The sequence below is a fragment of the Tupaia chinensis genome, unplaced genomic scaffold, assembly GCF_000334495.1.
Source record: "Tupaia chinensis unplaced genomic scaffold, TupChi_1.0 Scaffold143913_1, whole genome shotgun sequence".
NCBI lineage: Eukaryota > Metazoa > Chordata > Mammalia > Scandentia > Tupaiidae > Tupaia > Tupaia belangeri.
The window spans coordinates 734,538-741,582 of NW_006203764.1; the positions used below are offsets into that span (position 1 = coordinate 734,538).

General features: G+C 43.3%; 1 long non-coding RNA gene and 1 other non-coding gene across 2 annotated transcripts; both read left to right on the forward strand.

Annotated features, from left to right (window-relative positions):
- The first annotated feature begins 7 nt into the window (after window positions 1–7).
- LOC102489886 (uncharacterized) lies at window positions 8–1,218 on the forward strand. Its single transcript, XR_336999.2, has 2 exons — window positions 8–139; window positions 1,005–1,218. It is a non-coding gene; the product is annotated as an uncharacterized LOC102489886 (long non-coding RNA).
- Window positions 435–709, forward strand: LOC114005496 (small Cajal body-specific RNA 13). The gene has a single exon (XR_003547344.1).
- Window positions 1,219–7,045: the final 5,827 nt, after the last annotated feature.

The window sequence follows — 7,045 nt, forward strand, 5'->3', positions numbered from 1 at the left end:
TCCCTGGCCTGCCCGGTGGTTCCGGCCTCTGGCGCCTGGATGTTTCTAGAGAACAACTTTTTATTTACAAGTCTGTGAGGCTCTCGGCTGTTTCGCGGCCTCTGGGTTTCGTTGGGATCTCGCCGGCCCTCCAGCCCACGTAAGCCCTCGGCTCGGCTTAGGGGAGGTTCGCTGGATGGGAATTAGAGGAATTGGTTCTTTTCAACCAAAGCTGTCGGAGCAGCGGCTGGATGCCGGGCGGCGCCGGCGCGGAACCCCGGGGAGACCTGGTGCTGCAGGCGGTGCCGGAAATGACCCGCAGGGGCGGGGAGAGCCCGCGGGCCTCGGAGCGCCACCGCTCGCGTGCCTTTACCAGCCCGTTTCGGACTTCCTCCGCCTTCCCGCCGTATCCTCAGTGTGGACCGTGGTGCAATCAGTCTGCAGAATGGCTGTGTGTTCTGTAGTCTTGGGGTCGCGCTGGGTTGGTGGTACCCTAGAGCACACCAGACTTGCAGAGACAGCATACCCCAGAGGAAGCTGAGGCATGCCTGCTCGAGAGCCAGCGGTTCCATGTGCAATGTTCCTCTGATAGTTCCTGGGTACTGTTGCCACGGCGATAATGGCTGTGCCGTGTCATTATCTATCCACCAACAGTAAGAGAAGCCTTGCAGTCGAGATATTGTTTAGCAGATGGAGTGGTTTCTGTGTGACACTAAGTACTGCAACAAATTACTTTGTTAAAAGCCTTGAGTGTTTTAAGTTCTTACTGGGGTTGATCTGGTTTTGCTTTGGGAGTGCTCAAACTTAAAATCAGATCAGTACATGTCAGCAAATGAGTCTTCCGGGTAATTACCCAGCATGAAATGTGAGCCTTGGAAACTATGTGAGTAAACTCGGGACATTGCCACAGTGTCCTGCTTTTAAGCCCGTGGATCTCACCCTCATCCATCGATGCTTACCAACTTTGTAATGTGGGACCCGAAGTCCATCAGATTCTTAAAGGAATCTTTTTGGTTTTTTTTCAGATTCTTGGATTCCAGGAAAACCAAAGGAACAAACATCATGGACAGAAATATTTAGGAAATGCTATTATGCAGAAGCATCACTTGTTTCAGAAGTCCAGTATCTGGTACACTTAACACTAGAGCGACTGTTTATTTCCAAAGTCACCCAAGTTTTATTCATGCTGATGATGTGGTTTTGTTTGTAATAAATATTACAACCGGTTTCTGAACATAGTTATTGCCTACTCTAAACTGGTGTAACTCTGCTTCATGTTGGCTGGGAGAGGGAGAAGAATTTGCCGACTTATATTTGAGGCTGTGAGATCTAGAATAGTAAGAGTGCTCTACCCTAACCTACTGTGTAATGTTGGCTTCCGAAGTTTGGTCATCTTTTTTAGTTGTGGAATACATTATTAAGTTGAATACAGTTGTTAAAAATAATCCTTGAGCAGTAAGAAAACAAGGCCTATGATATCCAAAATTACAGTAGATTTCTATGTTTCATAGAATATGATAACACACATATGGAATGCGATGACTATATGCTATGGGTATAGAAAAGTATGTCGGCACTTCTTCAATGAACTAGGAATTTTGACTTTGATAGTAAGGGCAGGAAAAGAAATCATGTATCTAAACCAAAAAAAAAAAAAAATGGAAACAATATGTCTAAGTTTAAATTTGTAATAAAACACAATGAAATTTTTTTATAGAGAGAGATTTTTGCTATGGGGCACATGGACTCATCAGAGAGACAGAAAGTGAGAAATCACCCGTAGGTGGGATGGCCACACTGCAATCCCTTCTCCTCTATTCTTCTCTTGGGATTTTGGGCACAGATGCACATACTCCTGGCATGAGTTTAAAGCTACCAAGTCCGGCACTCGAACCGTGGTCCCCTACTTGGGAGTCCAGCTTCTTCACTGCTATGCCACCTGCTGGTCCCAGCACAACCAGATGTACAGTGAAGTGTTTGTGTGTTGTGCAGATTCCTTTCTGGTTTTGATTTAATACTCTTGGAATATCAGTATCAAACATCAGTAATCTTAAGGATGAAAGAAAACAGTATTCAAAATATTTCTTCCAAAGCATTAAATCGTTTTATATGACTTGGCATCTTGGTTGTGAGATTTCTCTGTAGAAATCCTATGATGAAAACTTGATAAAAGATACTTCTGAAATAGTTGTTAGAAATCTGCACTTCTGTGCTAATGTTTGTACAGATATGATGAATGACCTCTTACCAGTTTGTGATCTCAGCCTGCGGATATTAATGGAGACTACACAGAAACCAGAGACTTAAGATTTTAGTCAGATTCAACACCAAGCTAAATAAACATGTGATGTAAATATGCTGACTCAGGCTTCCTAAAAAAATGTTTTCCTATACAGTAAAGACCTTTTCCACCTCCTTGTCCAGAAGCAGATTCACCATTGAACCCACAGTGAAAACGCTTACACGTTTGAAGTGGCCTCTGAATCAGCTTCCAGTGGGTGAAGAGCTAGAGTCAGGATTACTGAGTTTCAGACGATGTTTTATCTGAACACAGTATGTTGGTGTTCCCTGCTCTTTAATGCTCTGGGCTGTGTTCTTGTTTACTCCACAATAACTGATTTTTAGAGAGGGTGTGTTTCCTAAGAATGTGCGATACAGAAGTGTTCCTCACAGCTCACTACAGCATTCGGTGACTGCCAGTTTAATACAGAAGTGGCTTCTTGAGTTGCCAGGGGGATAAGCCGCCAAACATTCCTGAACTGGGACACAGAATTCCATCCACCTGGGCTGGAACTCAAAACCTTTCTCTCAGCACTTCGTTATTATCCAGTAATTGTAGAGAGTCACCACAACCCTGAGATTAACATAATACATAAGGAACCAAGGCAGAGCCCAGTCCTCCGAGAGGATTTCCTAATCCAGAGAGAGGTGTCTTTGGATTTTGACTATCCCTATCTGACAGCACAGCTGGTTTGTAAATGCTTTCTGGCCATGGGAGTGGCCTCAGCTTCGCTATCTCTGTTGAGCACACCAAGATGGCGCAGGCAGGAAGGCAGGCCTCCTTAGGGCCAGTGACGCATGTCATGCAGGGCTTGCCCTCATCGGCCCTCGGTGACTGGATACATAAAGGGGAGGCCGGTCTTTTCAGACTGGGAGATCGGTGAGCATTCGTGGAAAGCCTGGATGTCAAAAGAGAATCTGATGCTATCTTGGGACTTGGAGCATAGGGGTGTGATCCCAGGTATTAGTCCCAAGTATCACGAAATACCAATGAGTTATTTTTTATTTTTCCACCTCCTATCTTTCCCTTCCTAGATTTGGAAATGTATTTGTGATGACTTCTAAATTATATTTTAGATTTCTGTATGTAAGGGCTACAGTTTTGTTTTTGTTTTTATAGACCACAGATTAGTTCATTTTTAACACCCATCATGCCATGAATTCATAGGGAATAGGTTCCAGTAGTTGAGGCTCCTTTCCATTGGTTCTCACAAAGTGCTTGTCTGGGTGGAGCAGACTGGTGCTTTAGATGAACCCAGGTACCTTTCTCTTTGGCTTCTTTCTTTTTCTGGTCATTTTTCTTCACACGTTTTAGGAAGCTCTATGCCCTTAGAATGCTTGATATGCTCAATACGCACACTAATTCTCTTGGCAAGAATCTTGCCCTTAACGTGTTTGTTTATAACAATACCAATAGCATGCTGGGTAACATTGTAGACTCTTCCAGTTTTGCCATGGTCACACTTGTGAGACTTGCCTTTCTGAATGGTATCCATTCCCTTGATGTCTACAATATCACCTTGTAGATTGGCAAATATGTTGCCAAATGAACCACTCCATGTTTTCTAAAAGGCCTAGAGAACATATATGGGGTCCCTCTCTTCTTTCCCTTTGTGTTTTTTTGTTTGTTTGTTTGTTTGTTGTGTGTGTGTGTGTGTGTGTGAGAGCTGCCAGGTCTGGGACTTGAACCATGGTCGGCCATGTGGGAGTCCAACACCTTCAACCACCATGCCACCTGCCGGCCCCTTTCCCTTTGTGTTTGTCATTTTGGTTAATTACTGGAAGATGGTGGTTCTGGCCAAAAGGGGTAAGGACTGCAGTTTTAATTTATTAATTTATTTTTTTGGAGAGTTTTTTTGCTAGGGCACATGCACGAGACAGAAAGCGAGAAATCACACCCCGGGTGGGGGGGATGGCCACACCGCAATCCTTTCTCCTTCATTCTCCTCTGGGAATCTTGGGCACACGTGCACACGTGCCCGGCGTGAATTTAAGCCACCAGATCTGGAACTTGAACCACGGTCAACTACATGGGAGTCCAGCAACATAGCCATTACTCCAACTGCTGATTCCAGGGCTACAGTTTTAAGGAATCTGTGGTCTGTCCTGCTTCTAAATAACCTAAAAGGATACCATCTCACATATATGTTAATACTTTGTTCTTCAGACAGCTCTTGTGTACATGTATTCATTTGAACCTTACATTGACCCTACAGTTCTCAGATATTTTGGCCTCCAAATAACGTTCTCTTTTAAATATTTACCACAATTTGCTAGGCTTTCACCCTTTGTTGTTCCAGTAAGTTTTATTGTCTTCATGTGCAGAAAATGAAGTATCTGGGGCTGACTCCATTGACTGGTGGTTACTCAGCATTTGCAATGTTGGGTATGCTAATCATCCTCAATGACCATTGACTCTCCAGACTCCCACATGAGTGCAGTGGAAGTCCTGTACCCAGTGGTTTGAGAAACACAGCAGGCACATGCATGTGTGTGCCTCAAATCCTGAAAGGTGGAAGAATTGGAGAAGGGATTCCGACTGACCATTCCCTGTAGGGGAGAGGTGCTTTCTCTTTTCCCTCTCTCTGATTCTCCTTGGTAAATGTACATGCCCCCTAACAAAAAGAAAAAAAGAGAACTCAGAAAATAAAAAATCCAAATTACCTTTGCAAACTCACATGTATATAAACATCTGGAGGGAGGGTTTTTTTTTTTTTTTAACTTTATTTATTTTAATTTGACCAGAAAGGGACAAAGTGTGTGTGTAAGAGGAGAAGAGAGAGAGAGAAAGTAAGAAAGCAAGCCGCCAGGTCCAGGACTCAAACCATGGTTAGCCATGTGGGAGTCCAGTGCTCTTAACCACACACCACCTGCTGGCCCCAGAGAGGATTTTTCTGCTTTGTAACATTCAAATGACAGCAACATCAATCCAAACAGCTAATGGAAACTAAGCCATAGAACACTGATCACTTTTGTCCCTTGTTGCTTTCTCACTTTGAGGATAGACTCGGCTACTTGTCTTTAAAGTATTCCATCTATTGGACTTTGTTCTATTGGGTACTTTGTTTTATTCCCAGGAAAGTGCCTGAATCATATCTCCTGTAAGGCATATTAAGAACTAAGTGGACGGGACCAGTGGTTAGCGTAATGGGTATGTCGCTGGACTCCCACGTAGTCGACCGTGGTTTGAGTCCTGGACCCGGTGGCTTAAACTCATGCTGGGCGCGTGTGCGTGCGTGTCCAAGATCCCGAGAGGAGAGTGGAGAAGGGATTGTGGCGTGACCATCCCCCCTGGGGGGTGATTTCTCACTTCTGTCTGTCCGTCTGTCTCTGTCTGTCTTGCAAGCGCACACGCCCTGTAGCAAAAACCTCTCCAAAAAAAAAAAAACAACAAAAATAAAGAACTAAGTGGTGGTTGTGGTGGTTGGGCCAGCAGGTGGCGTGGAGGATAAACCACTGGATCCTATTGGCCAGCTACACAGTTTGAATTCCAGACCCAGAGGCAAGATCCCTAGATAAGAATGAAGAAGGGATTGTCGCAGTATAGCCATCCCCTCGTGAGTAATGATTTCTCACATTACTTCTGTCCCTCTAGTGAGCTCATGTGCCCTATAGCAAAAAGTTAAAAAAAAAAAAAAATCAAGGAGTAAAACTTGTTAAACCCTTTGGTTAAGTGTGATGAAAGAATTGTTTTCATTTTCTTGACTGCCTGTTTAATGAATGATTTTAATGTTTCATATCATGTGTTTCTTTTTTTTACCAGCAGATAGTTTGTATAACTCAAATTGTCATTGCATTCCAAAGACTTCTGAAAAGGTGTAGACTACAGGATATAAAAAGCAAGGAGCCAGCACTGTTCTGTGTCAAGCCCGTTGTAAAGACTTGTCTGTTAGGGGAAGTTTATGTCTCCTGGTTATCACTGAGTTTGCAGCCAGAAGAGCATTTAGGAAGTTGGGTGTTTTTTTGAATGGTTGTTAAGATGTATTGCCAAGGCCATAAATATCCTTTGTGATGAGTCAAACTTCAGTGTTCTGCGGCCTGTGAGCCTTAATAACTTCATGCCTTTGAAATTAAGACTTTCCCAACACAGAGTAATGAGTGTTTGCAATGATGGGTTGGCTGGTCGTCCTCACTGCCCATTGGTCACGTACTAAGAAGTCATGGCGTACCTCATAAAGACCTCATACTAGAAACTAAATCTTGCTATCATGGGATTCCATTACTCCAAATTTCCTCAACAATTCAGCTCGCAAAGAAAGGGAAATTCACTCCAGTTTCATCGTGGGGACGGGTTCAAGTTTGAAAAGGGATAAAGTAATTAACTGCTCGTTATCCTTTGCAGGAGAAAATTGGAAGATTTTAAATAGTGGGGTTTTTTTTTTCTATTTTTATGGCCAGAAAAATCCCATATGTTAATTCTGAATTTTATATTGGGTCATTGGGAAAGTCACGACATGTTTTTACATAGAACAGGACTTTCCCGACGACCTGATACTTTCTGAAAGTGTAGCTTAGTCAGGTCAAATTGATACCGAATTTCAGGGAGCCAGTCAAATTAAAATAAAGTTAAATAAAATAATTATTTTTAAAAAAGACTATTGTAAACCAATTATATTCTTTAAAGAAGGAGGGAGCTTTTATTTGACTTGGAAATAGGGCAACCGAGAGAGTTTTGTATTAGATGTTTGGAGGAGGCCCAGCCAGGGCACTGCACCAGAAGTTGCCACTCGTAGGTGGAGGCCACATGGGGGGCCTGGGTTCAACTGCCGGCCCACCTAAAAGTCCC